This window comes from Scyliorhinus canicula, chromosome 6 (genome assembly GCF_902713615.1).
Source record: "Scyliorhinus canicula chromosome 6, sScyCan1.1, whole genome shotgun sequence".
Classification (NCBI taxonomy): domain Eukaryota; kingdom Metazoa; phylum Chordata; class Chondrichthyes; order Carcharhiniformes; family Scyliorhinidae; genus Scyliorhinus; species Scyliorhinus canicula.
In genome coordinates, this window is record NC_052151.1 from 62,807,066 (window position 1) to 62,827,179 (window position 20,114).

The 20,114-nt window shown below is 45.0% G+C and overlaps 1 protein-coding gene and 1 long non-coding RNA gene across 8 annotated transcripts in view; one reads left to right on the forward strand and one right to left on the reverse strand.

The window, feature by feature from the left end:
* The window catches only part of eya4 (EYA transcriptional coactivator and phosphatase 4), a 623,026-nt gene extending 617,233 nt beyond the window's left edge, over positions 1 to 5,793 (reverse strand). For 6 of the 7 annotated variants that reach the window (XM_038799374.1, XM_038799376.1, XM_038799375.1 and 3 more), the window contains exon 1: positions 4,070 to 5,793. The gene's annotated coding sequence lies outside the window, so the exon portion shown is untranslated. The remainder of the gene's footprint in view (positions 1 to 4,069) is intronic. The other variant, XM_038799368.1, reaches the window with a different exon arrangement.
* LOC119967192 lies at positions 2,147 to 18,314 on the forward strand. The gene is made up of 2 exons (XR_005460934.1): positions 2,147 to 2,652; positions 17,687 to 18,314. It is a non-coding gene; the product is annotated as an uncharacterized LOC119967192 (long non-coding RNA).
* Positions 18,315 to 20,114: the final 1,800 nt, after the last annotated feature.

Here is a 20,114-nt window from a genome sequence, read left to right on the forward strand (position 1 = left end):
CTCTGCTTTGTATGAAAAATCTGTTGTTGGACTATCACCACTATAAAGTTTATATTTTTATACAATGTAAGGGAAGTGGTTGAGTACATTATTATTCTGCATTTTAAGGAGACTTTTAAAACCAAATCTCACAAACTTCTTGACTTGTGGAATAAACATCATTGCTGCCACTTCCTATTTATAATTCACCCCTTGCATAATCCACAGATCAGATAAAAGTCACAAGATTTGATTTCTATCTGGATTATTTTTTTCTATATATGTGGGAACATAAATTATGGTGTAAATTAATTGATGGTGACATTTTAATTATTTTCTAGCTGTAAAGTGTTTCAGCTCTGTACTACATTTCCATGACAATCCACTAACATTGTCTGTGAAACAACTAGAGCAGTGAAGAATAAGAGACTTGCAATTCTATAATGCTTTTCACAATTGCCAGATATCTCAAAGCACTTTACAACCAATAAAGCACTTTCCTAAAGTGTAGTCTCTCTTATAATGTGGGAAAACGCAACAGCCAATTTGCACACAGAAAACTCCCTCATTAGGCAATATGATAATGACCAGATAATCTGTTTTGTGATATTGATTCGGGGATAAATATTGGTTAGGTCACCAGGGATAACTGCCCTGCTCTTCTTCAAAATTGGGCCATGGGACATTTTACATATACCTGAGCAGATAGAGCCTCAGTTTAAAATCTCACCTGAAGACGGTACATCCCTCAGTACTGCACTGAACTTGTCAGGGTTAATTTTTGTGCTTGAACCCTGGATTGACTTTTGAATCCAGAACCTCATGATTGACAAGTGGGAGTGCTCCCAACTGACCCATGGCTGAGCACAATTATATTATTTGTTCACAATTTTCAAATTTCATATAATTTTAAGAGATTTCTGTTTTCAGTCATTAAATAGCAAATCTGCCTTAGATTAACTCGCTATAACTGTTTGGCAATATTGGTGAATCAGTATTTAAACATTCTTGTAACATTCCTCTGTCCTCTACGTCAATGGAGGCATTAAATCATTATAAATAAAGAGGTTAACACCTCGGTTAAAAGAATGGAGGAAAGCAATAAAAGCTTATTGAACACTAATTTCAAATAATAATTTCTAGGCTATGTTATCAAACAGGCAAACCTAACATTAAATTCGGTGGGCTGAGAAAGTAGAAGACACATGGATAGCTAAGGAATACTGATTGCTTCTGGATGTAAAACATTTTCATTTTCACGACTGAAGCTGACTGGATCACTAAATATGATCCTCTTCATTATCTCCCTTTCCCATATATTTAACTACACAAGGCATTACAACCATTATTGTCTAGATTTTACATTTTAATTAAAACATTAATGTTATGTTATTCACTCAATTCAGAGAATTAGAATTAACACATCAGTGATATTACAGACCTGTGATGAGATCACAAAAATGGACATATAATGTTTGTATTTCCAGTTCATCAGCTCTACATATGTTAGAAGGAGTGACTTGCTGGTTATTTTAGTAGCGGTAGAGAGTGTTTAAGTTATTCAAAGATGCCCAAAGGTTGCCTTCAGTTCTGTATTTTTTTTAAATTTCTGAACTTTAGATTTCCTTCACAAAAAAATGAGTTTGGACTTTGCATCTATTAATAACTTTGCAATAATCTATTTTCACAAACATTTTAACACCAATGTGATCTGATAAGCAAGTATAAATGAGAGTCCAGATGCTTTCTAACAAGACCTTCTGTTTTATTCAAATTCCTCTCAGAGACTCCTCATTGTACACTATTATTGCATGAAAGAATAATACTGCAAACTTAACACACTTCTATAGTATATTGATCACAAAAATGCCCACTATAGTAAACATAATTGCAAAAAATGTCAGTGTTTCATTTTTCCTTTCCTCTGTTTTTATTCATTCTTTTTAAAAATTCTGCCAAAGTGTCTTTTCAAAATAAGTTTAACTCTGTCGTAGTCTCAGCACAATATTTTTGAAATGCTTTCGCATCACCACATTCTTTCTACAATATGGTCAGAAAGTTACGTTATAATGAGTAATAGTTTAGAACCGTAACCCTGGTACCGGATGTCTAAATATTGCAGCCAAGGATGATCTTGAGGCTACAAGTAAGTTTTAATCCTCTCTTTAAAAAAACAAGTGCGTTTTTATTTTAGAACATAAAGGGAGTGGTGAATTATTACGTGCATATTACTATCTGGGATGTTTCTGAAAATATACTGAACATCCATTATGTTCTCGACTATATTTTATTCTTACAGACAGCATCGCCCGAGCGAGACTGCGGACCATTTTCAGGCGAATAGCTCAGCAAAAGCAGCTGTTGGTACAAAGTACCGACCACACGATCTTTTTTTTCCCCTGCCCTTAAAAACATTTATTGTCACCATTGCCGACTAATTGACACCAGAGCCGAGCATATTCGACCATACGAGATCTAAACTAAAGGTTGTCAGACAAACGTTTTCGATGTTTGTGATGACTGCTTCTGTGGGTTGTAATCCGGCCTGTGCGTTTCCTGCAATGTGACGATGTAATGTGGAAAGCGCTCTGATGAGATGGGGATGTGAAATTGGGTGGGCGGTCTGGAAATTAAACAGTACCTTATGGGCAATTCTAAATCGCTGACATCAAGGTAAGTAGGAGCAGTGTTTTATTTTAAATGGTGACTGTGGCGAGTACAAATCTGAATATAAAAACCAGAAACCGATTTCTATCTTACAGGATGCCCATCACGATGCCCGTTCAGTGCAGTTCCAAAACAAATAAATGAAACGTGGCGACGATTATTGCACCAAACTGAATCGGTGTGATACTTTCGGCTCACATTAAAGACTGCTTTAAAATAATTTGATCAAAAACACGGGCAAGACAGAAACCCCCACACGCGCTGAACTTGATTCTTATGTTTCTTAATGTATTGCAACTGGTGAATTTCAACCGTATCGAGGTCTGGCTCCTATCCCCCCCCCCCTTCATTCTCTCAAATAAGCTTCTGATCCTGGGAATCAATATTGATTCGCAGAGGAGAAATATTCATTACCAACCCGGGTGGGTATGCTAACCAATTTACCGCTCCAAATAGATGTTCGACCAGGCCAGTTTTTAACCCTTTGTGCTCACAAAACAACCCATTGAAGTGATGTTGTTTTCAGCTGGGAAGAATGTCTCAAAATGAATGGGAGGTGGCAAATTCAAATCGGACCATTAAAATATGGAAATACTTACTGGGCACTTTCTAAATACACTTTCTCACAGCTCCGACACTTGTCAGTATTTCTTATTCGGCGTAAATGCATAGTTTCATTCGCAGAATTTACAGTGGTGCTACCATGCTCTAGTACAAGATATTAATTAATGGGACCACGGTTTCTCTTCCCCCGCCGCGCGAACTCTCGAGATGCAGAAGCGGCAAAGAAAAGCGAAGAAACCTGACAGCTAATCTCGACAATGATCCAAATGAGAACAATTTATTCCTTGCGAGTGTAATGAAATCGCGCTGTCGGGAAAATAACTGTTAAGTACGTGTCGTTAATCTGAAATCCAACCTGTAGGTTTATACAAGTATCGAATTCAAAAGGACTGTAATGACAGCCAGAAAAGAAAACTAATGGACGACAGCCCATTGGGCTTGAAGAGTGAGCCGGTGCTACCCTGAGAGGCAGTGGATGTGTGTGTGTGTGTGCTGTAAGAGTATCCTCCTCACAGTACACCAGACATAAACACTAAATACACGTGCACTTCCACAATACAATAACAGGCCTCCAAACACCACCAGCAAAGAGACCATCTCGAACACAGCCACTGCGTATTGAACCGTGTTTTGTATAACAAATCCAATATTATGTATCCACAATTTCAAGAATTTGAACCGAATTGTCACGGTTTACATTTCTATAAAACACATTTCTTTCTTTAAGCACGCTTCTGAGGTTTAGTCGACAGTTTAGAAATTAATTCCCATCCGAGTATGTAGGAAACCCGACACAATAGTTTCCCGGGACGATTATATTTTGTAGATACATATATGTGACAAATACATGAAAACTTACTTTCTCAATATAATTCCAGTTTCTTCTCCTCAAATTGTCTTCCTGGAAATAGTTGAATTCTCAGGTCTTCTTTGAAGCTGGGACCAAAGGGACGGGGATGTAAAATGGGAGACTTTTTTGTTTTGCTACCCTCGATTTGCCAAGCGCATTGCACATGTGCGTCTATGTGAGGAGCGCTCAGTCCCCGTGTATCTGACCCTGGGCTCGCGCTCAGTCCCCGTGTATCTGACCCTGGGCTCGCGCTCAGTCCCCGTGTATCTGACCCTGGGCTCGCGCTCAGTCCCCGTGTATCTGACCCTGGGCTCGCGCTCAGTCCCCGTGTATCTAACCCTGGGCTCGCGCTCAGTCCCCGTGTATCTGACCCTGGGCTCGCGCTCAGTCCCCGTGTATCTTTCCCTGGGCTCGCGCTCAGTCCCCTTGTATCTGACCCTGGGCTCGCGCTCAGTCCCGGTGTATCTGTCTCTGGGCTCGCGCTTAGTCCCCGTGTATCTGTCCCTGGGCTCGCGCTCAGTCCCCGTGTATCTGTCCCTGGGATCGCGCTCAGTCCCCCTGTACCTGACCCTGGGCTCGCGCTCAGTCCCCCTGTACCTGTCTCTGGGCTCGCGCTCAGTCCCCGTGTATCTGTCCCTGGGCTCGCGCTCAGTCCCCGTGTATCTGTCCCAGGGCTCGCGCTCAGTCCCCGTGTATCTGACCCTGGGCTCGCGCTCAGTCCCCCTGTATCTGTCCCTGGGCTCGCGCTCAGTCCCCCGTATCTGTCCCTGGGCTCGCGCTCAGTCCCCGTGTATCTGTCCCTGGGCTCGCGCTCAGTCCCCGTGTATCTGTCCCTGGGCACGCGCTCAGTCCCCCTGTATCTGTCCCTGGGCTCGCGCTCAGTCCCCCTGTATCTGTCCCTGGGCTCGCGCTCAGTCCCCCTGTATCTGTCCCTGGGCTCGCGCTCAGTCCCCCTGTATCTGTCCCTGGGCTCGCGCTCAGTCCCCGTGTATCTGTCCCTGGGCTCGCGCTCAGTCCCCGTGTATCTGTCCCTGGGCTCGCGCTCAACCCCCGTGTATCTGACACTGGGCTCGCGCTCAGTCCCCGTGTATCTGACCCTGGGCTCGCGCTCAGTCCCCCTGTATCTGTCCCTGGGCTCGCGCTCAGTCCCCGTGTATCTGTCCCGGGCTCGCGCTCAGTCCCCCTGTTTCTGTCCCTGGGCTCGCGCTCAGTCCCCCTGTATCTGTCCCTGGGTCGCCCTCAGTTCCCCTGTATCTGTCCCTGGGCTCGCGCTCAACCCCCGTGTATCTGTCCCTGGGGTCGCCCTCAGTTCCCCTGTATCTGTCCCTGGGTCGCCCTCAGTTCCCCTGTATCTGTCCCTGGGCTCGCGCTCAGCGCCCCTGTATTTGACCCTGGGCTCGCGCTCAATCCCCCGTTATCACTGTCCCTGGGCTCGCGCTCAATCCCCCTGTATTTCCCTGACCCTGGGCTCGCGCTCAGTCTCCCTGCATCACTCACTGACGCTGGGCTCGTGCTCAGTCCCCGTGTATCTGACCCTGGGCTCGCGCTCAGTCCCCGTGTATCTGACGCTAGGCTCGCGCTCAGTCCCCCTGTATCTGACTGACTCTGGGCTCGCGCTCAGTCCCCCTGTATCTGATTGTCCTTGGGTTCGCGCTCAGTCCCCGTGTGTCACTCGTGCACTGACCCTGGACTCGCGCTCGGTTCCTAGCTGCTATCTGTGGGCTTGCACTGAGTTCCTGTCTCCCCCCCCCCCCCCCTCCGTTTCCAAACTTCTCTTGTGCGGCACCACGCTCGCTTCAATTTCAGTCTCACAACTAATCAAAACACAAGCCGCGTCTTTTCCTCGCTAGAATGCAAGCATATTAGAACAAACAGTTAATGTATTTTTCTTGTGATTATCTACAATTATAGTTTTTTTTTCTGTTTAATACTGTATATGTTTTAGACTTTACGAAATTCTCAGTTGCCATTTAATACATGAATCTATGTCCAGTCTTGGGAGTAGAGTATGCCGGGATACTGGAGGATTTAAACTCTTCTGACTATATGGGTGTGCGCATGTACAACTGCAAGAAGTTCAGCCATGTGTTTTTTTTTGACCCTCTGCATAGGATTATACTTCCAACACATTTCATTCCGATCAGGGTCAAATATATTTACGAATTAGAAAAGTATATTGATACCTAACGAACTACACAGATAAATAGTGCCATGGTAGACTAATTATTGCCACTAAGTTCTCTAACGTTGAAAAATAATCATCATTTTCTAAATTTGAAATTATAAATTGTTTTTAATTAGACAATTGGCTAACATTGCCCGATAAGTTGTGTGGACAAAAACTATTATCGAGGATTTAGAAATGAAGCAAAATTTGCATATGTGTTTTATAAAAGTTCTAAAATAATCGCTATTTGCTTTATTTAAAGAACAGAATTAGTGAAAATGGAGTTAATCATTTGAGTTTGATGACTCTTTGTCAAAGCTGTGTCACTCACTGGCTGCAAAGGCAGAAAAAGTCTGCAGTGGCAAGGTGATCCCAGGCATTGTGGTCTGATACATCACCAAAATGCAATCACCCGCTGATCAAGATTGTGTGGACATTAACAGTGCCCCAATGCCGGGGCAGCACAATGGCACTGTGGTTAGCACAACTGCCTCACAGCACCAGGGTCCTAGGTTCAATTCCGGAAATGGGTGACTGGAGTTTGCAGCTTCTCCCCGTGCCTGCGTGGGTTTCCCACATGTGACCTGGTTTCCTCCCACAGTCCAAAGATGTGCAAGTCAGATGGATTGGCCATGATAAATTGCCCCTCAGTATCCAGGTTAGGTGGGGTTATGGGGATAAGGTGGGGAGTGGTAGGTGCTGTTTCAGTGGACGGTGGAGACTTGATGGGCCAAATACCCTCCTGCTCTAGTGATTCTATGTCCCCACATTAAACAAAGTTGCAAGCAGGCTTCTGCCGGTGTCCATTTACCAAGTCCTGTGGTGATGGAGGATTGGTGAGTGTTGTGAACCTGGGAATCGTCAGTCAAGAGTCTGCAAACAGGAGACACATGCATGAAGGTTGATAAACACCTGTGGGATGGAAGTGTCTTTGAGCAGCAGCATCTGTGACTGACCATTCCGTCTCAGATATCCTCTGCTGCCTCACCCTAAATTGGAAAGTTCCTAGAAATGGTGCCCTGAAAGTAAACTGTTCCAATTTCCGCTGGTTGGAGAACCACACCTTGCAGGATCACCATCACTGTGGTCAAATAATGAAAAAACTTATAATTTTGCAATGTGGAATGTTAGAACATTTGTGGATAATCTTGAGAATGACAATCTGCAACCGTATCATGGGAGCTATTAAGACTCCGAATTAATATTGCTGCCCTCAGTGAGACCTGCCTTCCTGGGAAGGGGCAGCTAAAGAAACCAGCAGGGTGATGCACCATCTTCTAGAAAGGAAAGGTTGACAGTGACCCTCATGTCTATGGAGTTGATTTTGCCCGCTGGAATAAAATCTTGGATGCAGTCCCAGAACTCCCCAAATACATAAATGAAAGACTCATGACACTCAACCTACAGCTCACCAATAACCACAATGCAATCATCATCAGTGCTTATGCACTTTGACTCTGAAGATGATAAAGAATGGTTTGATTTTGACCTTGAGGAAGTGTCCACTGCCATCCCAAAAAGAAAAGATCACCTTCTATGGGGTCTTTCCTGCCAGGGGTGGCCATGATTCTGATGCCTGGAGTGGAGCCATTGGGGAAAGTGGCATGGGAACAGGAGTAGACCATATGGCTCTTCAAGGCTCTACCACTATTCAATAAAATAATGGCTGATCCAATTGTGGCCTCAATCTGCATTCTGCTTAACTCCGATAACCTTTAGTTACCTTGTTAATCAAGAACCTATCGACTTATGCTTTAAAAATATTCAGTGACCCTGCCTCCACTGCATTCCGGGGAAGAGAGTTCCAAAGAATCATGACCCTCTGAGAGAAAAAATTTCCTCCCACCAATGCAAACAGCATTCTCCCATTAGCAATGTATGCTCAGGATGGCCTATTTATAACAAACACCCTCTTCCACAAGAAGGACAAATACAAAACCATATGGAGGCAACCTAGAACAAAGCATTGGTACCTTCTCGGGTTATGTTATCATTCAGGTGACAGATCTAAATGATGTACATTCTCCTTGCACCAAGACATCACAAGACCCAATTGTTGAAGAGGAAGAAGAACAATGTCTCGGCCATAAAGCAGTCTGAACGAAGAGGATAATTTCAAGCGCTGCTCATGACCAATCTGGAAAACCGTTGCACATCCAATACAGTTCCAGAACAGTGGGATCAAATAAAGTCAGCTCTACTGACTCCTGTGCCCAGGCTGTTGGGTTTGAACATCGTTATCACAAGGATTAGTTTGACGACAATTAGAAATATGTGGCTTAGAACAAAAGGGAGCAGCCTTCATTGCCTGGCAAAACAACAAGGTCACGTGTCAAGAAGGCAAATTTCCAACAGTTCAATGCTGACATATCAAAGACAAATCCAGAGATTAAAGGACATGTGGTTGTGTGAAGAGAAAGCCCAACAGATCTAACAAATAATAACCATTATATGCTAAATCTTTTTGTAGCCAACATGGCCACACTTTGTATTCTTTCATGGGATGTAATATCACTGACTAAGCCAGCGTTTATTGCCCATCCCTGACTGACCTCGACGATGTGGTGATGAGCCACCTTTTTGGTCTGCGGCAGTCCATGTGGTGTAGGTGCATCCACGGTGCTGTTAAAGAAGAGAGTTCTAGGATTTTGACAGTGAAGGAATGGTAATATTGTTCCAATTCAGGATGGTGAGCAGCTTGGAGAGGAATGTGCAGATGGTGGTGTTTAGAAGATGGCGGCTTTGGAAGCTGCTGTCCAAGAAGCCTTGGTTAATTGCTGTAGTGCACCTTGTGGGTGGTACACACTGCTGCCACTGTGGAGGGAGTGAACGTTACAGGTGATGGGTGGGGTGCCAATCTTTTGGGATGCCTTTTTCTAGATGGTGTTGAGCTTGAGTGTTCTTAGACCTGCACTCATCCAGGCAAGTGGAGAATATTCCATAACACTCCCGATCTAAGTTAATTGGACAAAATCCCCCTTCACTTCTTGGGTAATGTCTCTCTTCTTAATGAAGACAATACCATCTGTCAATGCTGGAAAGAAAATTCTGAACAACTGATCTGCAGGCTATCTGCTAGTGCCCTCTGTCTAAATCCATAGATAAACCAGCATTGAAGGGACAGTGGGCATCCCTGCCTTGTCCCTGTGTAGCTGGAAGTATTTACAGCTGGAGGTGTTTGTCCATACGCTTACCATGGGAATGCTGTAATGGAGTTTCACCCAGATGGTGAACCCTGCTCCAAGCCCAAACCGCTCCAGCACCTCTATGTGTGCTTCCATTCGACTCTGTCGAAGGCTTTTTCTGCATCCAGGGAGATGATCACCTCAAGTGTTCTCTCCCCTGATGGGGTCATTATCACATTCAGCAGGCGCCTGATGTTCAATATTAGCTGCCTACCCTTAACACAGCCCGTCTGATCTTCTGCGACAACCTCTGGCACACAGTTCTACAAGTGCCTGGCCAGGATCTTGGCCAGTATTTTCACATTTACATTAAGCAGCGAAATGGGCCTGTAGGACCCGTATTCAATCAGTCCTTTGCATTTCTTGGGTATCAGTGAGATTGGGGCTTATGCTAGCATTGGTGGCAGTGTGCCCCTTGCTAACAAGTCTGTGAACATCACCCTCAAGTGCCAGAGCCAGTGCTGGTGTGAATTGTATGTAGAAGTCAGCCGGGAATCCGTCTGGTCCTGAGGCCTTCCCCCCATGATGGAGTTAATGCTCTCCATGACTTCTCCCAGTTCAAATGGTGCTTCTAGCCCCCGTTTTCTATCCTCTCCCATGACTGGCATGTCCAGTCAGTCGAGGAACTGCTTCATCCTCGAGTCTGCCTTGGGGGGCTCTGAGGTGTACAGTCCCCAGTAGAAGGACTCGAATACTTTGTTCATCTTTTCCGGCTTAGTTACGAGTCTGCCGTTGTTGTCCCTAATCTGTGCTATGTCCATCGTGGCTGCCTGCTTTCTCAGCTCGTGAGCCAGCAGGTGGCTGGCTTTGTCTCTGTGTTCATAGAAGGTCGCCCGTGTCTGGTGGTGCTGGTGTACTGCTTTCCTAAAGCTTCTCCCAAGATGACAAAGGGTCATCTGGACTCGAAACCTTAGCTATTTTCTCTCCCTACACATGCTGCCAGATCTGCTGAGATTTTTCCACCATTTTCTCTTTGGTTTCTGTGGAGAGCAGGTCACAGTCCATTTGTAGCTTTTCCTCCCTGCCAGAAGCTTTACTGTCGGGGCCTCAGAGTATTGCCAATCCACCTCCAGCATGGATTCAACCAGTTGTTGCTTAGCCACCCTCTCCTGCCTGTCTCTAGGTGTTTTATAGGCAATAATTTCACCCCTGATCCACTTCCTTCAGTGTCTCCCGGCACGTGGAGGGCTAGATTTCCCCATTCTGGATGTTGGTAATATATCCATCTATGGCCTGTGATATTTTATCACAAAATGCCTTCTCAGCAAGGGGGGCTGTGTCCAATCTACGTGGGGTGTTGTTGAGCACAGCCCATCCATGTGGTGTGAGTGTGGTCGGAGATTACGATCGTAGACTATTCCGCTCCTACTATCCCTGGACACACCACTTTCCCCACTACAAATAAGTTGATATGCGAATATACCCGGTGTACCTGTGAGAAGGGGAACTCCTTCTCCCCTGGGTGTGTGAACCATCATGGGTCCACTACCCCCTTCTGCTCAATGAATGCATTTAGTTCTTTCGTCACATTTGAGATCTTCCCCAATTTGCAATTTGATCTCTCCATCTGTGTGTCCTGTATACAGTGAAAGTCCCCCCCCCCCCCCCCCCCCCCCCCCCGGATTAGTCAGTAGGCATCTATGTTGGGGATTTCCATCATGGTCTTCTTTATAAACTTCTTGCCGTCTCAGTTGAGATCGTACACGTTGACCAGAACCACCGGTTCCCCGTCCAGGATACCGCTGACAATGATGTAGCATCCCCCGGGTCTGTAACCATCCTCGTCACTGTGAACACCTTCCTCTTATTCAGTAGTATGGCTCCCCCTAACTCTCATCCCATAGCTTGAATGGTACATCTGTCCCAGCCAGCCCTTTCTTACCCACAGTCGGTCCTTCTCCCTCAGATGTGTCTCTTCGAGAACTCTGTCAGCTTTCATACTTTCCAGGTGGTCAAATACTTTGATCTTTTCACTGGGCCATTAAGTCCCCTGATGTTCCAGGTGACTATTCTAATGGGGGTTTCTGTCCTCCCCCTCCTGCGGGATCAACCATACTTACCTTGTGGATTGGCTCCTGTGCTTTGGGGTTTCCCTTTGTCCAGGGGGCCAGCCAACTATGTGTATGTCATGTGGGTGAGCCAGGTCTGACCCAATGACTTGGTATATCCTAATCTGGCATCCTTCCCAGTTGCAGGTCTTTGTTTCTCTTGCCCAGCGCAGGACTCTTTCCCGATCCTAGTACCAGTGCATTTTTGCGATTATCGACCTTGGCTGCTTTCCAGCCTTGGGTTTGGCCGTAACAATCTGTGGGCTTTGTCTATCTCTGGTGGGATGGGGAAGCTGTCCCTTCCCACCAGGTTTCCCAGCTCTGGGCCACATAGTCCGTGGGGTCCCTGCTTTGGTCCCCCTCCGGCAGGCCCACTATCCTTAGGTTTTGGTGCCACGACCGGTTCTCCTGGTCCTCTATTTTCCCCTTTATACTTCTCTGCGTCACCACCAACCTCGCTATCTCCATCTTAAAGGCAACGATCCAGTCACTCTGGTCTGTTTTTTAAAAATATTTTTATTCTCCTTCTTTTTCACATTTTCTCCCAAATTTACACCCACTAACAACAATAATCAATAACAAATGTCAATCCCCATATCAATAACAACGATCCCATCCTCCCACCAAACCCCAAACATTAGCCCGCATGTTCACATAAATAAATTACAAAAAGGAATCAGAAATCACACATAGTCACCTTTAACACACACCGCCCCCCTCCCCCAACCCTCCCACCCACCTCCTCTAACTAATGTTCGATGTTATCCAGTTCTTGAAAGTGCATAATGAATAATGCCCATGAATCGTAGAACCCCTCCATCCTTCCCCTCAGTTCAAACTTAACCTTCTCAAGAGTCAAGAATTCCAACAGGTCCCCACGCCAGTGCACAGGGTGGAGTGTTTGCTCTCCAACCTATCAGGATTCGCCTTCGGGCAATCAATGAGGCGAAGGCTACAGCATCTGCCTCCGCACCCGTTTCCAACCCTGGCTGGTCCGACACCCTGAATATGGCCTCCCGGGGGCTCGGGTCCAGTTTCATGTGCACCACTTGAAATTACCCTAAAAATCTCCTTCCGGTAATCTTCCAGCTTTGGACAGGACCAAAACATATGAACATGATTAGCGCCCCCCGCAATGTTGACACACATACAATCCTTCAAAGAATTGGCTCATCTTCGCCCTCGTGAGGTGTGCTCTGTATACCACCTTCAGCTGTATCAGTCCCAGCCTCGCGCACGAGGTGGAGGCGTTCATTCTCCGGGGCACCTCATACCAGAACCCCTCCTCCATATCCTCTCCCAACTCTTCCTCCCACTTTGATTTGATCCCTTCCAGTGGTGCCATCTCCTCTTCCAAAATAGCTCCGTAAACCGCCGACACTACCCCCTTTACCAGTCCTCCTGTCATTAGCACCTCCTCCAGCAATGTGGAGGCTGGCTCCACCGGGAGGTTGTGTATCTCCTTTCTGGCAAAATCTTGAACCTGCATGTATCTGAAGATTTCCCCCTGCTCCAGCCCATACTTCACTCTGGTTTGTTGAGGTTCTTTCCAATTCCTTGATGGTGCTCCCCTGGGCCTCCAGTTGTTTCTCTGCCTTGTCCAGGGCCACCTGCATGGTGGCCAAGGGGTCCGCGACCCCGATCCTGACCTCTGCTTTAATGTTGGTCTTTATCTCTTCCTTGAACTCCCTCAGCTGCCTGGTGAGGAACTTCCTCCATCCACCCTCTGACAATGGCGAGCCCCGTGTGTGGCTTGTTGGTCCCTGTTGTTCTGGTGTGGCTGGCGTTTCAAAGAACAAAGAAAAGTACAGCACAGGAACAGGCCCTTTGGCCCTCCAAGCCTGTGCTGACTATGCTGCCCGTCTCAACTAAAATCTTCTTACTCTCCCGGGGTCCATATCCCTCTATTCCCATCCTACTCATGTATTTGTCAAGTTGCCCCTTAGACGTCACTATCGTCCCTGCTTCCACCACCTCCTCCGGCAGCGGGTTCCAGGCACCCACTGCCATCTGTGTAAAAAAACTTGCCTGGTACATCTCCTCTAAACATTGTCCCTCGCACCTTAAACCTCTGCCCCCTAGTTTCTTTGCCTCGTGTGTTCGCCCGTCTTATTCGCTCGCTTCTCTTGGCTTCTGCCGCGCTTTGCCTCTTTCCGTCCTCTGGAACTGGTGTGGCTCGGCATTGTTCCTTGCGATGCTGTTGGATAGGGTGAGGGGATTTTTTTTCCCTGTAGCAGGCTATTTCGGGTAAAAGAGCCTAATTTTGGGTTCTTAGGCAGAGAGGCACCTTGCGTGCATCCGGTCAGCACATCCCCATCACCGAAAGTCAGAGAATCCTCATTTGTGCATCACACACTATCATAGCATTTAAGAAATGGAACCTTTTCCTGTTGATGAATGATGCAGTGTCATTTCTTGGCACCTTCAACGCAATATGTGTTCAATCGACAGCTCTGATTACTTTGGTGAAACCAGCAACCCTGTGAAATGTGATGGATTTCTCCTTCATCTGCACGGGGGTGGGGGTGGGGGGGGGGGGTCAAAGAAATAAGCTCTGAAGGCCTACCTGGTGAATGTAAGTCCTTGCAGCATTCTGTGAAATGTTACATATGTGACTAATGCCATGTTGAAAGGACCCAGATGCAAAATCATTCAGCACCACCGTGAGTTTCATTTCCACTGTTAAGGCAGTGTGGCAATTATAAGATAACTGCCTCTCAGCAATTAGGGTGGGGGCAGCTTCAGCCAATCAGATACTAAGCTACACACTGCACTTTTAACTGAAAAACAGCAGAATTAGACTTGCCACTTACCTTTCCTGATTACCTCACTGCACCAAATTACCAAGTTCCAACTCCCACTCTGGATGTGTCTCACTCAGGCTGTGTCTCCTTGACCTGCGCAAAGCTTGACCAGGGAGCATAGGTTTACGGTGCAAGGGGCAAGGTTTAGAGCAGATGTACGAGGCAAGTTTTTTCACACAGAGGGTAGTGGGTGCCTGGAACTCGCTGCCGGAGGAGGTGGTGGAAACAGGGACGATAGTGACATTTAAGGGGCATCTTGACATATACATGAATAGGATGGGAATAGAGGGATACGGACCCAGGAAGTGTAGAAGATTTTAGTTTAGACAGGCATCATGGTCGGCACAGGCTTGGAGGGCTGAAGGGCCTGTTCCTGTGCTGTACTTTTCTTTGTTCTTTGTTCAATTAGAATTTGGCTTCAGGTCGTCCTTCAACATTTCACAAGGAGTCGCATTGCTCCCTTGTTGAAGCACAGTCTCCTGGCACACATCTCCTCTGACATCATTTCGTATGATGTTCTTTGCCTGAACACTCTGGGCTGGGTGATTAATTCACTTACTTACCAATCGGACATGTAGCCTAACTCTTCTCTCATGATCCCTTTGCCTACGTCGAAGCCTCAAAAGAACTTCAGTAGTTTTCAGAAGCCAACCTAAAAGTGTGATGCCCCAATGGTGGTGGAGCATGACTCCAGATTTTGAATCTGCACTGCATTCTGCAATACTTGTCAGAGAGATAGTTCACATTAACTTACAGAGGCTTGCATATGTCAACTAAGGCAGTCAACTTTCCTAAAGCATTTGAAGTAGTCACTGAGGCTTGCAAGGATCAACATTACATCTTAAACAATACAGCTTAAAATGCGTTGCAAAATCCAAATGTACTTATCTGAAGTGTATTAGATACACTCTAAACCCACTCTACCCATTATAGTTCATTTATGGAATTAGCTGCCTCATAAGAAACCAAAGTTTTAAAATATAGATATCTTTCTTCCACTTCCTGTACATTTAAGCATCTTATAAACGCTATTATAAAAGATTACCCCATCTAAAAAAAATCTCTCCGATGTCTCCTGCGTCTGCTCGCTAATTTTGGATCAGAAACAAAAGAGCAAAGAACCGGATCGGACGTTTGAACTTGACGCGCTTTGAGCGCGCATGTCCGTGCATCCGCACATGCATGCGTGACGTGCGCTCTCCGTTCGCCAGAAGATTGATCGGAAGTTACAACCTGACATGTAAAACTACGACCAAAATGCCACCCACAAGTCGGAAACTAGCCCTTAATTTCTTTGGAAACGCATTTTGATTTGCGTGTTTCAGAAACTCGCCAAAGCTATTGCCCTAATCATATTTACGGCAGCTAAGTGATGAGGGCAAATTCATAATTTCGGTTTATTTTGTGAGTAAATAATTGCAGCGATGTTTAGCACATAAGTTTTAACTATCTGAAAGACAGCCATGACCCACCTCAACCTCCCATTCTATGAATTTTACATTTCATCTTAGTGCCTGGAAATAATATTTCGGATAATGCTGGTCTACAACCCAAGGCGAATGTATGGTTTCCAAATGTTTGTTAATGATCTTATTTTTAATTTACCGCTGATCCAATCAAACTTCCATATTGCTCCTCGGCTATGCCCAGCATAAGAGGATTTCGGGCAGGATGTTATGACAATAATAATTATAGAAATGTGTGGGCTGTAAAAAAATATGCCTTTTTGCACATTTTTCTTTCGTGCAGACGTTTACCCAAACACCACAATCGTAGATTTGTTGGGGATTGTAATTTACATTTAAATGCACTCTTGCAGTTTTTTCTAAAGTATGGAGGCAAGCACTCACCAGCAGATCAATGCTGCCTTTAGTGTAAAATGCTGATGGGTGAACATGTTTTGGGGAGGCAGAGAGGAAAATCAGTGACCTTCTTGCCCGATGGCCGAATTTATTTGAGCATAATTGATATTAGCCGGAGGCCAGCTAAAAGTCCTTTTCATGTGATTGCCGGAAACCAGGCGATGCCATTCGGGTCGCTAAAACTCCAATCAAACCAATGAGCTTGAAAGAGGCTCAACAATTCGGTGGCCACAAAACAACGGTGGTGATCGCCGTTATCTCGTTTTACTTTTGGGCCCAGGAACCGTTGTTTCTTCACACTCCTCTCGGATAAGTGGTTAGATTCCAATACCACGCCGAGTCCACATTTTACGTCGAGAGGTCAGTTTACCGCGCTTAAATCGGGCTTGGGACAGACCTCAGGGGAGTGCAAGCACTTATAGAATGGAACTGGGTTCGATGGAAACTACTGCAGCGTTCCTATTTAAATGTAGACTATCAACGGGCCCTTTTCCAGGTGGCAAAGTGGTTTAGTACTTTAACTTGTATAATACAAAAGACAAGTTTAACAGAAGGTGTCATATTTGCACACTCTATATTTTATTTATGACCATCATGGCGAACCCAGTGATATTATATTCCTCGACTGAACAGTAGCTATCTAATGCTTTTAAGACAGTCTCTATAATAGAGCGGCTAGTCTTACAAAAGGTGTCATCTTTACATACCCAGTCATTTATTTATAACCCAGAGAATGACTTCAGTGACTTTTTTGCTTAATCAGCAAGGAAATGAGAATAACTGGCAAGAGATCACGAGCATTTCTCCTCAGCCAATAGGACGATTGAGACATTTAACTTAGCTAAAAAAAATCTAATGACTTAAAATACAATCTTTTTGAACATTGCGTGTGTTGAAAACATCCGCAACAAATTCAAGAGATACTTTCCAATGTCTTTGACTCCGTTAATGCACAACATCCGATGGAAGTCAGGATATTGGCAACGTCAAGCGTCCATGTGCTGAAAGGTCAGCATCGACCAACAATGAAGGCACTATGAAACCAACTGCTCCATATCCTTCCCACAGGACACCTTTGCACAGAGCCTTAAAACTCAAAGGCGTCACATTGATTTAGAAACAAACCTTTCAATGTATTAAAGCAGAGGTTGCAGATTTGGGATCCTCACTCAGTAAGCGGTACGTGTTTTAAAATCCTATCCTCAATATGCCATTTGCTCAGTGGCAGTGGTTAACTCAAGTGTTACACCCGACAAAATATAACATTTCAATGAAGTGAGCGGGTGTGAAAGCCGTTAGGTAAATATCTCCGCGATGCACGCAATCCATGTAGTTCGTCAATTGAGGCAAACTGTCATCTCAAACTAATCGTCTTGGCCAGAGCGCTGAATAATGCAAAAGAATCGGCTTTGGTGGTGGGGGTGGGGTAACTAATACTAACTGCCACATTTGAAAATAAAAGGGCAGATTGTTGATTCTATTTTCGGAGTGTCTAGATGTTGAAGGTGAGAATATCTTTGCCTTGTTTTAATTTTCCATTTTCATTCTTCCCCACTTTAGGTCACGTCAGAACATGTTGTGCATGTAAAGGCTGACCGATCGATGCCGCGCTTGTCTGTCCATTTACCTTTCATTATTTGCATACTCGCATTTGGGATAGATTTCAACTCGTTCAAGTGATCTTCTACCTGCAGCAGAGGCCATGAGCGGACAAAAATAGTTTTCGAAGAAGGACGTAGTCTTTATTTGTTTGGGGGTGGATGAGAAACAGAGAGAGAGAGAGCGGGGGGGGGGGGGGTAAGTGTGATTTGGGACTGGTTTTCGAAACTTTAAAAATGCTTCAAAAAATGCAATTCTGCATTATGTCGCCGAAAATATTACCAAGTGTCAAAACGCACAACATTCAAACTTGACTAGAAGTGAAAACCAAAAAACCAACAAGATTGTCTAGAGTTTTATGCGCCAGTGCCTGGTGATGTCAGGTGTGTTGCGAAGCAACCAGGTGGCATTAATGTGCTTAAACAATAAATAAAATGTGCTTATTATTATCCTCACTATGCCCAGCACAAATATAAAGAGAGATAAGCCCCGGCTGACATTTCTTAATGAGCAAGAGTAAAATGAGATGTTTGCGAGTGCATTACAGCTTCACTGAATAGCAATCATTAAAGTAAAATTAAAACTCCCATTCATTCGGTGTGAAGTCTGTAATTTTGGACAGAAAACCCTGCCGTGTGGTTTGAATTTCAGCAACCTTTTCTAAAAGCACCAAAGAAACCAACAGCGTGAGAAACGTATAACTTTAATAAAATAAGTTCCTCGCCATACCTCGCCATTCACCTGAGGAAGGAACTGCGCTCCGAAAGCTCATGTTTGAATCAAACCTGTTGGACTTTAACCTGGTGTTGTAAGACTTCTTTTTTTAAATAAATTTAGATTACCCAATTATTTTTTCCAATTAAGGGGCAATTTAGCATGGCCAATCCACCTACTCTGCACATTTTTGGGTTGTGGGGGCGAAACCCACACAGACACGGGGAGAATGTGCAAACTCCACACAGACAGTGACCCAGAGCCGGGATCGAACCTGGGACCTCAGCGCCGTGAGGCGGTTGTGCTAACCACTAGGCCACCGTGCTGCCCTTTGTAAGACTTCTTACTGTGCTCACCCCAGTCCAACGCCGGCATCTCCACATCATTAATAAAATAAAACTCAACATGAGAAAATGAACATGTATTATGGCCCAGAGATGTACAAGGAAGATCTACCAAATACATATCAAGTCAGGCGTAGTACATAGAATTACAAAATGGCAAGTTGACGAGTCCCACCATAAAAACTAGGGCTGGTTTAGCACAGTGGGCTAAACAACTGGCTTGTAATGTAGAACAAGGGCAGCAGTGCTGGTTCAATTCCCGTACTGGCCTTCCCGAACAAGTGCCGGAATGTGGCAACTAGGGGCTTTTCACAGTAACTTCATTGAAGCCTACTTGTGACAATAAGCGATTATTATTATATAGCAAAGAGATGCACCATATGTTCTGATTTTGGACATTGCTGGGACATTGTTGCTGCTTCGTCATCAGCTTTTTTAAGACCTGAAACATGACCATCACTGCATGAAATCTGCATTCCATTGTTTGTCACGAAATCTAGATTGGCCCCGTTAGCACAAATGAATCTCACCTCAGCCATTTCGGTTGGTAATTCGTGTGGTAAGTTTATGGATAATGGTGTATATAGTCCTCCTGACACACCATTCAACCTTGAAAACCCAGAAAGGAAACAATAAAACCATGGAGTCTCACACCTGCAAGTAGAAAATTGTTCTTTGAGGTTTTTAACTTTACATTTTATCGATCTTTCATTTCTGTCCTTTATCTCTCCTAATTCGGTCCCATCCTTTCCCTCTCTTCTCAGTCAGTACCTAATGTGACTCTAATTCACTTATTTCCTTCTCTGTTATTTACTCTTTCTCCCTAAATACAATTGGTTATAGAAAAAGACCAATGTTCAGGAGTTTCCAGCTGTGCTGTTGCCATGACCATATGAGCATCTTCAGCAATCTGCGGCCATAAAATATTAGGACCTGAAAGGTATGGTTAAAAAAATTCATCTCACGGTGCCCATCATGAGATGCACCATTTCAACAATGTCTGGGCCACTGTGTTTCTTCTGCTAATTTAAAGAGAACACTACGTCAAAACATTTTCTGTTGAATAGCTACTTCGTGCTGTCCACACATTTATGATGGATGATTAGACCAGACTGAAAACATTACCCGATGGGTTCACTTGGCTGTGGGGATTAAGTTCAACTCTTTTGGGACAGTCAAGTAGACAAAAAGAAACAAACCAAGGGAAGAATCAAAAGGGGCTGCTCCTGATAGGGGCACAGCCCGAACGAAACAAAGATCAATGGAAACTTAACATCAAATCAAAGTGCAGCTAAAGGGGTCGATAAAGCACTCAGCTCCTGCAGTTCCCA